The sequence below is a fragment of the Mus pahari genome, chromosome 20 (genome assembly GCF_900095145.1).
Source record: "Mus pahari chromosome 20, PAHARI_EIJ_v1.1, whole genome shotgun sequence".
NCBI lineage: Eukaryota > Metazoa > Chordata > Mammalia > Rodentia > Muridae > Mus > Mus pahari.
Window position 1 is genome coordinate 5,008,471 of NC_034609.1, and position 13,103 is coordinate 5,021,573.

Sequence of the window (13,103 nt, forward strand, 5' to 3'; positions counted from 1 at the left end):
TTGCTGGCATGTGCATTAGTATCTAGGTTTTCTCCAATACTTTTAACATGAAGGGTTATTGTATTTTGTCAAATGCTTTTTCTGCATCTAAAGGAGATGATCATGTGATTTTTTTCTTTGAGTTTTTTATACAGTGGATTACATTTATGGATTTTCATATATTAAACCTTGCATCCCTGGGATGAAGAATAGTTGATTGTGGTGAATGATGGTTTTGACATGTTTTTGGATTTGGTTTGCAAGAATTTAATTGAGTATATTTGCATCAATATTCATAAATGAGATTGGTCTGAAGTTCTCAATTTGGTTGGGTCCTTGTGTGGTTTAGGTATCAGAGTAATTGGCTTCATAGAATGAGTTAGGTAGTGTTCCTTCTGTTTCTATTTTATGGAATAGTTTGAGGAAAATTGACATCAGGTCTTCTTTGAAGGTCTGGTAAAATTCTGTACTAAATCCATGTGGCCCTGGGCTTTTTTTTTTTTTTTTTTTTTTTTTTTTTTGATTGTGAGGTATTTAATCACTTCTATTTCTTTGTGTGATATGGGCCTGTTTAAATAGTTTACCTCCTCTTGATTTAACTTTGGTAAGTGGCATCTGTCTAGAAAACCATCCATTTCATCTAGATTTTCCAGTTTTGTTGAGTATAGGCTTTTATAGTAGGATCTTATGATTTTTTTCAATTTTCTCCATTTCTCTTGATATATCTCCCTTTTCATTTCTGATTTTGTTAATATGGATACTGTCCCTCAGTCCTTTAGTTAGTTTGGCTAGGGGCTTATCTATCTTGTTGATTCCCTCAAAGAGCCAGTTTTGATTTTGCTGATTCTTTGTATTGTTTTGTTTGTTTGTTTGTTTGTGTGTGTGTTTGTATTTGGTTGATTTCAGCCCTGAGTTTGACTATTTCCTGCCTTCTACTCCTCTTGGGTGAGTTTTCTTCTTTAAGTTCTAGAGCTCTCAGGTGTGCCGTTAAGTTGTTAGTATAAGAACTCTCCAGTTTCTTTACCAGGGCACTTAGTGATATGGACGTTCTTCTTAGCACTGTTTTCATTGTGTCCCATAAGTTTGGTTATGATGTGTCAACATTTTCATTAAATTCCAGGAAATCTTTAATTTCTTTCTTTATTTCTTCTCTGACCAAGTTATCACTGAGTAAAGAGTTGTTCTGTTTCCATAATGTATGTGGGTTTTCTGTAGTTTTTGCTGTTATTGAAGTCCAGCCTTAGGCCATGATGATCTGATAGGATGCATGGTATTATTTCAATCTTCTTGTATTGGTTGAGTGTTGTTTTGTGACAAATTATATGGTCAATTTTGGAGAAGGTGCCAAGAGGTGCTGAGAAGAAGATATATTCTTTTGTTTTAGAGTGAAATGCTCTGTAAATATCCGTTAAATCCATTTGGCCCATAACCTCTCTTAGTTTCACTGTGTCTCTGTTTAGTTTCTGTTTCAATTAGTGATAGTGGGATGTTGAAATCTCCCACTATTATTGTGTGGGGTTCAATGTATGTTTTGTGTTTTAGTAACGGTTTCTTTTATGAATTTGGGTACTCTTGCATTTGAGGCATATATGTTCAGACTTGAGACTTTCTCTTGGTGGATTTTCCCTTTGATGAATATGAAGTGTCCTTCTTCATTACACTTGATAACTTTGGTTGAAAGTCTATTCTATTGGATATTATGATGGCAACTCCTGCTTATGTCCTGGGACCATTTGCTCGGAAGACCTTTTTCCATTCTTTTACTCTGAGATAGTTCCTGTATTTGTTATTGAGGTGTGTTTCTTGTATGCAGCAAAATGCTGGATCTTGTTTGCATATTCAGTCTGTTAGCTTATGTCTTTTTATAGGTGAGCTGAGTCCAAATATTGAGAGATATTAAAGAGGGATGACTGTTGGTTCCTGACATGTTTGTTTTTGTAGGTGGCTTTATGTACTGTGGCTCTGCTTTTGACTTTGTTGTGAGATGCTTAATATCTTGTCCTTTCTTTGGTGCAGGAACTTTCCTTGTGTTGGAGTTTTACTTCCAGGATCCTCTGTAGGGCTGGGTTGATAGACAGATACTGTTTGAATTTGTTTTTTTTTCCTGTAATAATTTGGTTTCTCCATTTATGTTGATTGAGAGTTTTAGTGGATATAATAGCCTGGTCTGAAATTTGTGTTCTCTTAGAGTCTGAATGATCTCTAACCAGGCTCTTCTGGCTTTCATAGTTTCTGTTGAGAAGTCTGGTGTAATTCTGATGGGTCAACCTTTGTATGTTACTTGGCTTTTTTCCCTTGCAGCTTTTAATATTCTTTCTTTGTTCTGTGCACTTAGTATTTTGATAATTATATGATGAGAAGATTTTCCTTTCTCATCCCATTTATTTGGTGTTCTATAGGCTTCTTGTACCTTTATGTCCATCTCTTTCTTTAGGTTGGGGAAGTTTTCTTCTATGATTTTGTTGAAGACATTTTCAAGTCCTTTGAGCTGGGAATCTTCATTCTCCTCTATTCTGGTTATCCTTAGATTTGCTATTTTTCATTGTGTTCTGAATTTCCTGGATGCTTTGGGTTAGGAGTTTTTTAGGTTTTGGATTTTCTTTGACAGTTGTGTCAATCTCTTCTACCATATCTTCTACACCTGAGATTCCCTCTTCTATCTCTTGTACTTTGTTGGAAATACTTACATCTGTAATTCCAGACCTCTTTTCTAGGTTTTCTACTTCCAGGTTTGGCTCCATTTGTGTTTTCTTTATTGTTTCTACTTCCACTTTTAGGTCTTGGATCACTTTATTCAATTCCTTCACCTTTTTACCCATGTTTTCCTGTATTTCTTTCAGTGAGTAATTGATAGCCTCCTTAAAGGACTCTATTATCTTCGTGAGATAGGATTTAGGACAGATTCCTGATTTTCAGGAATGTTGGTATATTCAGGGCTTACTGTGGTGGGAGAACTGGGTTCTGATGATTCCCACATATTTTGACTTCTGTTGGTTATGGTCTTACACTTTCCTTTTGCCATCTGGATATCCCTGGTATTTGTTGGTCTGGGAGACTATATGGAGTCTGCCTCTTTTTCCTCTGGGTTGCTTCAGGTCTCCATGTGGCCCTGGCAGTATCAGATCACCTGTGGGGCCTCCTAACTGGGAGCTCTTCACAGGGGCAGAGAAGCTGCTGATCTGTTGCCCTGGCTGCAGTAGATCGCCTTGGAGGCCTTCAGACTGTTGGGTCTTCAGTAGAGCAGTCAAGCTGTTGTCCAACTGCCCTAAATGCTGCTGATCCTCAACTGATCTGAATGCAGTAGTTCCTCAGCTGCTGTGAGTGCAGTGAGGTCTCTAGATTGGATCAGGATATGGTGTCTTCAGGGGAGCAGACCAACTAGGACTCTGCCCCAGCAGCAAGGACCAGGCAGAGGGGATCAAGAGTATCTCATTTTAAGGTATAAATAACTTCCTACTCTTTTAGTTAAAATTGAAATACACGACAAAACCATAAAATAAAGAGTGAATGCCTACAGTACTTTGTAAGCTATAGTTACTTCTAAGTAAGTACTTTACAATCAGGCCTGTGACAATTCTTTGAGGTGAATTGTCATGGTTTGAATAAAAAATGGCCCCCATAGGCCCATATGGCATTCTTAGGAGACATGGTCTTCTTAGAGTAGGAGTGGCCTCCTTGGAGGAAGCGTGTCCCTGGGACATAGACTTTGAGGTTTCGAGTGCTCAAGCCAGACTCAGTGCCTCACTCTCTTCCTGCTGCCTGCTGATCTGGATGTAGAGTGTCTGTTCCTTCTCCAGCACCATGTCTGCCTGTACATGATGATAATGGACTAGCTCTCTGAACCTGTAAACTAGTCCCAATGAAATGTTTTCCTTTAGAAGTGTTGTCATGGTCATAGTCTCTTCACAGCAATAGAAACCCCAATTAAGACCTGGATCTATTAACCTTATTATATAAACTGTGAAGGCTCCAGTGGCTTGATCCTAGCAAGCTGACAGAGTTCATCAGCAGGCACTTGGGGACCCACACCCAGGTGTTCTGCTCTACTACATTCGTTTGGCCACTTAGTCAGCCATGTTCTTATCTTAGGAGCATACAATGAACCAATCATTTGTTTACCTGTATTTTCTGATTTTTATTAATGAACTGACATAGTTCCACTTCTAATCTTATAGTATTTAGTATATGTCCCACATGATTAGATAAAATGACAAGAAGTATAGCCAGGATGAGACCAATGGGCCTAGTCTATCTCCCACCTAGCTGTTCCTTCCAGTGTCTCCATGTTGGAGCAGCTGATCAAAGCTCCCTGCACCTTCCCCAAGCCTCTCACATAACCTCAGAGGTCCATAAGTGGTTCAGGCATTTAGACAAGCTACTGCAAACAGCTAGACCTCTCTGCCTTGCCTCCTGAGTGCAACATGTGTCCCATGAGAAAGGATGCGGTGCTGAGTCCTCTTTCCCAGGACCTGCCTACTACTGGATGCACGCAGAACTCTCAACAATGCTTTCCCTTTCCTTGGCCTTTAAGTTATCCCAGTGCCTATAGAATATAGCCAAGGTTTACTGTGTGACGGGAAACCAGCTTTTTGATATAGCCTGTGAGTTTGGTGTGAGGGCTGATGTGGTACTACTCCTGGTGCCGCCTTCGAACCTTTCATTTTGCCATGTGTCACCTCATCAGCCCTCTTCCTGCCTTTAGGGAAACTGAAGAGCTGTCAGCTGGGAAGTCACCTTATCTTGCGATGTGTTTAAAAATAAGTTCATATTCATCTCTTACTCTTCTCAGGAACCTTCTGCCAATAGTCTAGTGTTAGTTTAACTTTATGTCTATTTGAGTTCAATTTTAATGTATATGTGACAGGAATTACCAATGTGAGAAGGTACTTCCACTCCAGGCAGCAGATTTAATCATACAGCTAGCTCACAAGAAGAGAGAAGAGAGTTCAGCTAAAGTGGGAGATCTGCTATCTGAGTTCCTATCAATCAATAGGAGCAGTTGCTTGCTACCAGAGGCACTAAAGCAATCGGTTGGAAAACAGTAGATTTGTTTTCAACAATTTATACTAGTATTTTTGGACAACAACCTGCAAAATGGTGGGTATTAATTTTAAATATATTTTATGCAAACATAAATATGTAAATTTATAAGTAGCCAGGTTTAGATAAGGGTGCCAAGAACATGAAAGGAAAAAAATGGACATTTATGACTTGGGATGATAAAATTGTGAATCCACTTGCAAAGGGATAAAATTGGACCCTTGCCCTATACAACCAACAGAACAGACTAGAATGTGAATCAAATGCCTGCATGTTGTAGCTAAAACTATACAACTTCCAGAAGCAAAATACATACATACCTTTTAACCCTAAATTGGCAATGGTCTCTTAGATGTGATCCCCTAATGTCATAAAAAGATAAATTATTCTTTGTAAAAATGAATATTTGTCCTTTAAAGAACACTGTGAGAGGATAGCTCACGGAACAGGGGGCATTTTACAAGTGTTACATCTGATACTAATTCTGTGTTGCAAATATATAAAGAACCTTTACAAATCAATGATAAAAAGATGACTCACTTTTTTTTTTAACTTGGCAAGGATCTGAACAGCCATTTCTTCAAAATAGTGGAATATAAGTGGTCAATAGCCCATGACAAGGTGTCTGACATTATTTGCTGGTAGAGAGCCACAAAATAGAACTTTAGGAAGATGCTTCATCAGACCAAATAAAACAGTTATGGGCTTTGTTGTTGTTGTTTGTAAAAACTGATATACATTGTAGGTGACAGCATCGGGGCATAGCTGGGATATGTACATATGGCTGGCAAGAACGTGAAATTGTACAAATAGCTTGTAAAGTAAGTTGGTGATTCCTAATAGGTTGAAGAACTACCAAAACACAGAAAGTCAACTATATAATTGAACATACACACTTATACAAAGATCAATGCATGTATAAACATTATTTTGTTATATTCATAATAGACAAAAATTGAAATATCCAAATATCCTTGAACTGATAAATTAATAAACAAAGTGTATGATGCCCAAACAATAAACTATTATGCAGAAAAGGGCTAAAGTATATACTACAACAAGGACTAAATTTAAAAGCATCCTGCCTAAGAGAAACTAGAAACCAAAGGCTGTATATTGTCATCTGGTTGTTTTATGTGACTGTCTAGGAAGACAGAGACGAAAAATGAATTGGTATTTTCCTGAGTTTCATTTGAGAACATCATCTAACTGCAAAGGAGTACAAAAGGCCACAACAAAATCGTAAAAAAAAATGTTCTAACGTTAGGCTGAGATCATAGTTTTATAACCTAACAAATTTACTAAGAAAATTATTGAAGTCCTAAAATGGGTAAATTTTTCAGAATGAAAATTATACCTCAATAACTCTTGAAAACAAGACCAGAACCTAAAGTAGGAATGCCTGAAGCAAAGTTCTGGAAATTCCAAGGCTAGGTGGACTGGCACCAGGGGAGGATTTGTGAGTGTGGGGCCAGTGGTACCCAGGCTGAGAAGCTGAAAGAGCCTGGAGAAGAGGAATTCCCAGAGCCTGGGAGGGAATAAGTTAGAGTATAGTTAAATTCTGGTACATAGAGGATTTTTGCACATGTCGTCACAAAGCTTCCCAAACAGTAGCTGTCTTAGTTAGGGTTTCTTTTGCTGTGGTAAAACACCATGACTGAAAGCCAGTTGGGTAGGAAAGGGTTTGCTTAGTTTGCATATCCTGGATCGATGTCCATGGAGGGAAGCTGAGGCAGGAACTCAAACTGAGTGGTGCACCGGAGGCAGGACCTGATACAGAGGCTATGGAGGAGTACTTTTTACTGGCTTGCTGCTCATAACTTACTCAGCCTGCTTCCTTGTAGAATCCAGGACCACCAACCTAGAGGAAGCACTAACCACAGTGAGCTAGACCCTCCCACATCGATCATGGATCAAGAAAACACAGCACAGGCTCTCTCACAGACCAATATGGTAGGGTGTTTTCTCCATAGAGAATCATTCTTCTCAAATGATTCTAGTTTGTGTCAAGTTAACACAGAACTAGCCAGAAAAGCAGCTTATAATTCACCCACTAAATGCTCCATGTGGATTCCTTTGGTTACTCTTCACAAAAGGCTATGAAGTAGGCATTGATTATTGCTTTTGTTTTCCTTTTTGTTTTTATCACCCCCACGTTTTAGAAAAATGAAACTTAAGAAAAAGAGTTGGTTAATTTATTGAAACTAAACAACTCTCAAGCACATTTGAAATTCAAAGACAGCCAGATCCATCTTGGAGCCATGCTTTTCACTTGGGATACGTTTTCTTAGTGTGCTGGCACATAGCAAATAATTTGGCCGTGGTTGGCTTTTCAGGGATATCCTTTTAAAAGTACCATTTCAGAGTAGCTAGGTAGTTTTCTAAATGATTAAAAGATACCTATAAAAGTGAGTTTATCAAGAAATACATAGGGTTTGCCAAGGCATGGCACAATCCATGCCATCAGGCAAATCAGTATGCCTGAGTGGTCACTGTGGCTTCTTGTACTTCAGTCTCTTCTCTTTTGGCGATTTAGTTTACAAATACTTACATCTCCAAATGTATACATAGGATAGTTATTTCAAAATTAGGATATTTATACACTTCCTCAAAGAAGTAAGAAAATTTATGCTAACACAGAGAAATAATACATACACCCAGCTCTGCAGTCCACTGTGAATCCAAAGAAAAATACTTAGACAATATCACTGCACTGCATTGTGGAAATGTAAGGCTTTAAGGCCAACTCCCACTGCCTGCTAGTACGAGCAATTTACAAGACTTTTCTCAGATTTTCTCATCAAATATATATATATATATATATATATATATATATATATATATATATATATATAACCCATTAACAGATAGTATACTTTAACAACTTATACATTAGCTTCATTGGGAAAAAATATTCCTGAATGACTAAAGTACAAAAATCACATACTGTAGTGGCTAAAGCTATAATAAATGCCAACTCTCTTCTTTATCCTAAGTTATCAAAGGTTACAAATAGGATTAAAGATGGCTCAGAAATCAAGAGTGCTTTCTGCTTTGCAGAAGTTGCGGGATTCAGTCCCCAGCTCAAAGGGTAGCTCACAACCCCCTGGAACTCTTTAGCTCATGCATACTCTCACACATTCACTTTTTTTTTGAGACAGACACATTCACATTTTTAAATCTCTTTTAAATATTTGTTTTATTTTGTGTATATGAGTGTTTTTTCTGCATGTGTATATATGCACCAGAAGAGAGTCCTGGATCCTCTGGAACTAAAGTTGCAGATGATCCTGAGCCATCTTGCTCTGAACCTGGGTTTTCTGCAAGTATAGCTGGTGCTTTTAACCACTGAGCCATCTCTCCAGTCCTCATATGCACACTTAAAAAAAAAATTCTTGTCAAAAAATAAAAAGGTTCTCCTGCGACCTCTCCCCCCACCTTCGTCAGCCCTGCAGATCCTAAACCATATGGCTAAGTTTCCCTTCCCCAACCCAACTTTCCTGCTCTCTGAGCCCTCTGGGCCAAGCCAAGCTACCCTAAGCAGCCTGCTATCCTAGGAGGACCTTATTTCTCCTGCCACCTCTCCACCCACCTTTGTCAGACCTGAGGCTCCTAAACCACACGAACCTGAAAGTCTGGAAACATACAGCACACGGATACCCATTAAAGGCCTGCCATACCAGGACCATCAAGATTCAACCACCTCCCAATATCTACTACAAGAACATCCAAGGACCAAAACCATCCAGATGGCCAAAGGCCCTTGAAAGAACACAATCAACAAAAGGCAGGGCAATATGATGCCTCCAAAGCACAGCTATCTCACTACAGCAAACCCTGGAATCGTAACACAACCAAAACACAAGAAAATTACCTTAAATCCAGTCTTATAAAGATGATAGAGGCCTTTGAAAAGGAAACGAATAAACCTTAAAGAAATACAGGAAAGTACAATCAAACAGATAGAGGTCTTTAAAGAGGAAACAAATCCCTTAAAGACATCCAGGAAAATACAATTAAACAGCTGAAGGAAAAAAATAAAACTGTGTAGGACTTGAAAGTGCAAATAGAAGCAATAAAGAAAATACAACCTGAGGAAATCCTGGAGATCAAAAACCTAGGAAAGAGCAGGAACAGCAGATGTAAGCATCACCAACAGAACACAGGAGATGGAAGAGAGAATCTCAGGTGTAGGACATATAATAGAAGAAATTGATTCATCAGTAAAAGAAAATGTTAAATATAAAAATTCCTGATATAAACCATCCAGGAAAGCTGGGACACCGTGAAAAGACCTAACCTAAGAATAACATGAATAGAAAAAGGTGAAGAGTCCCAGCTCCAAGGCCTAGTAAAGATTCTCAATAAAATCATAGAAGAAAACTTTTCCAACCTAAAGAAAGAGATGCCTATAAACATACAAGAAGTTAGTAGAACACCAATTAGACTGAACTAGAAAAGAAAATCCCCCCACCATATAATAATCAAAACACAAAATCTACAGAACAAAGAAAGAATATTAAAAGCAGCAAGATAAAAAGGCCAGGTAAAATAACAAAGGCAGAACTATTAGAATTACATCTGATTTCTCAACAGAGGCCATAAAAGCAAGAAGGGTCTGGACAGATATCTTGAAACCTTTAAAAAAAAAAAAAAAAAAGTAAGTGTCAACCTAACCTACTATACCTAGAAAAACTCTCAATCACCATAAATGGAGAAAACAAGATATTTCAAGACAAATCCAAACTCGAATGATATCTACTACCAACATCAAAATAACAAGAATTAACAATCACTGGTCATTAATATCTCTCAACATCAACAGACTCAATTCCCCAATAGAAAAGACATGGCTAACAGAATGAATGTGAAAACAGGATCCATCATTCTGCTGCATACAAGAAACACTCCTCAGCAATAAAGATGGATATCACCTCAGAGTGAAGGGCTGGAAAAAATTTTTTTCAAGCAAATGGACCCAAGAACCAAGCTGGAGTGGCCACTCTAATATCTAATAAAATGGATTATCAATCAAAATTTATCAAAAGAGTCAGGGAAGGACACTTTATACTCATCAAAGGAAAAATCTACCAAGATGATATCTCAATTCTGAACATCTATACCCCAAACACAAGGGCACACACATCTGTAAAGAAACATTTCTAAAGCTTAAATCACACATCCAACCCCACACATTAATTGTGGGAGACTTCAAAACCCCACTCTCACCAATTGACAGGTAATTCAGACAAAAACCAAACAGAGAAATAATGAAACTAACATACATTATGAAGCAAATTGACCTAACAGACATCTATAGAATATTTCACCCAAACAGAAAAGAATATACCTTATTCTCAGCATCTCATGTATCCTTCTCCAATATTGACCAAATAGTCGGTCAAAAAGCAAATTTCAACAGGTACAATAAAAGTGAAATAATGCCTTGAATCTTACCAGACCACCATGGATTAAAGTTGGACTTCAACAACAGAACACTCAATGATATCTGGGTCAGGGAAGAAATGAACAAAAAATTAAAGACTTTCTATAATTCAATGAAAATGAAGGCACAACATACCCAAATTTATAGGACACATGAAAGCAGTGTTAAGAAGAAATTTCATAGCACTAAGTGCCTTCATAAAGAAATTAGAAAGTTCTTGAACCAGTAATTTAAAAGTATACCTGAAAGCTCTAGAAAACAAAACAAAACAAACAAACAAACAAACAAAAACAAAAAAGAAGCAAGCACCAAAGAGTAGAAAGCAGGATAATTAAAAGGCTAAAATCAATGTTAGACACAAAGAAAACAATAGACAGAATCAACAAAACCAAAAGCTGTTTTGTTTTCTTTCAGAAAAATCAACAAGATAGACAAAATATTAGCCAAACTAACCAAGAAACAGAGAGACAGTATTCAAATAAACAAAACCAATAATGAAAAGGAACAACAGACACTGTGGAAATTCAAAAAATCATTAGGTCTTACTTCAAAAGCCTGTACTCTACAAAATTGGAAAATATTAATGAAAAGGATAATTTTCTAGCCAGACACCACTTACCAAAATGAAATCAAGATCATGTAAACTATTTAAACAGTGCTATAACCCCTAAGGAAAGCAGTTAGTCATTAAAAGTCTCCCAACCAAAATAAATAAATAAATAAATAAATAAATAAATAAATAAATAAGTCAAAACCAACCAACCAAATAGACAAAACACCTCAGGACCAGATGGTTTTAGTGCAGAATTCCACCAGACTTCGAAGAAGAGCTAATGCCAATACTCCTCAAACTATTCCACAAAACAGAAATAGAAGGAACACTAACAAACTCATTTTATGAGGCCACAGTTATCCTGATACGTAAACCACACAAAGATTCAACAAAGAAAGAAAACTTCAGACTGATTTCTTTTATGAACATTGATGCAAAAAAAAAAAAAAAATTCAATAAAGTACTCAAAGGCTGAATCCAGGAACATCATCCATCAGGATCAAGTAGGCTTCATCTCTGAGAGATGCAGATATGGTTTCATATATGAAAATTCATCAATAATTTCCACCATGTAAGCAAACTGGAAAAAATCACATGATTATCTCACTAGATGCTAAAAGGCCTTTGATAAAACCAAGCACCTCTTTATGTTATAGGTATTAGAGAAATCAGAGATACAGGGTGCATACCTAAACAATCAAAGTAATATACAGCAAGCCAGTAGCCAGCATTACACTAAATGGAAACTTAAAGCATTTCCACTAAAATCAGGAACAAGACAAGACTGCCCATACTCTCCCTATCCAATATAATACTTGAAGTTCTAGCCAGAGCAATAAAACAACTAAGGGAGATCAAGGGGATCCAAATAAGAAAGGAAGAAGTCAAAGTATCTCTATTTGCAGATTATATGATAGTATGCATGAGTGACCCCCAAAATTATACCAAAGAACTCCTATAGGTGATAAATACCTTCAGCAAAGTGGCTGGATACAAAATGAACTCAAAGAAATCAGTAGCCCTCCTTGACACAAATGATAAATGGGACAATAATGAAATTAGGGAAACAATACCCTTTACAATAGCCACAAATAATATAAAATACGTTGGTGTATCTCTAACCAAGCAAGTGAAAGATCTGTATGTCACTTGAAGTTTCTGAAGAAAGAAATTGAGAAAGAAATCATAAGATGGAAAGATCTCCCATACTCATGAATAGTTAGGATTAATAAAGTGAAAATATCCATCTTACCAAAAGCAATCTACAGATTTTAATGCAATCCCCATCAAAATTCCAAAAGAGTTTTTTATAAACCTTGAAAGAGTAATTCTTGACTGGTAAGGGAGCCATCTTTGCTCCGGTGCGCGCAGGCTCCAGTCGGTGCTGGGGAGAGGGTGTACTGCAGAAGCCACACAGCTTCTGGGACAGTCCCAGGTTCTGGCTCCAGTCATCTGGGCATCATCCCCGCCAGAGCAGAGGTGTGCGCCCTGGAGCACTCTCACTGCCTGAGCTGGTAAGGGAGCCATCTTTGCTACAATTCGCCCAGGCTCCAGTCTGCACTGGCGAGAGGGTGGACTACAGAAGCTACATAGCTTTGGGACAGGCAGAAGCAATCTAGCTTCTGGGACAGACCCTGTTTTGGGCTCCAGACATCTGGGCACCTTCCCCGCCAGAGGAAAGGTGAACACCTGCCAGAGCAGGTGAGAGAGATATATTGTGTCCAGGGTCCTGCGGAGTCTAGCCTGTGCAGGTGAGTGTGCAAACTGCAGAGGCAACACATCTTCTGGGACAGGCCCCATTTTGGGCCTACATCTTCAGCAAGGAGGCAGATATGAGTGCCAGAACTCTGTGCACCTTTCCTGTAAGAGGAGAGCTTGCCTGTGGAGAGTACTCTGACCACTGAGATTCAGGAGAGAGCTGGACTCCCAAGACTGCTGACAGAGGCTAACAGAATCACAGGAGGAACAAGCTCCAACCAGAGACATCTATAACAACTTAACTCCAGAGATTACCAGATGGTGAAAGGCAAATGTAGGAATCTTACTAACAGAAACCAAGACCACTCACCATCATCAGAACCCAGC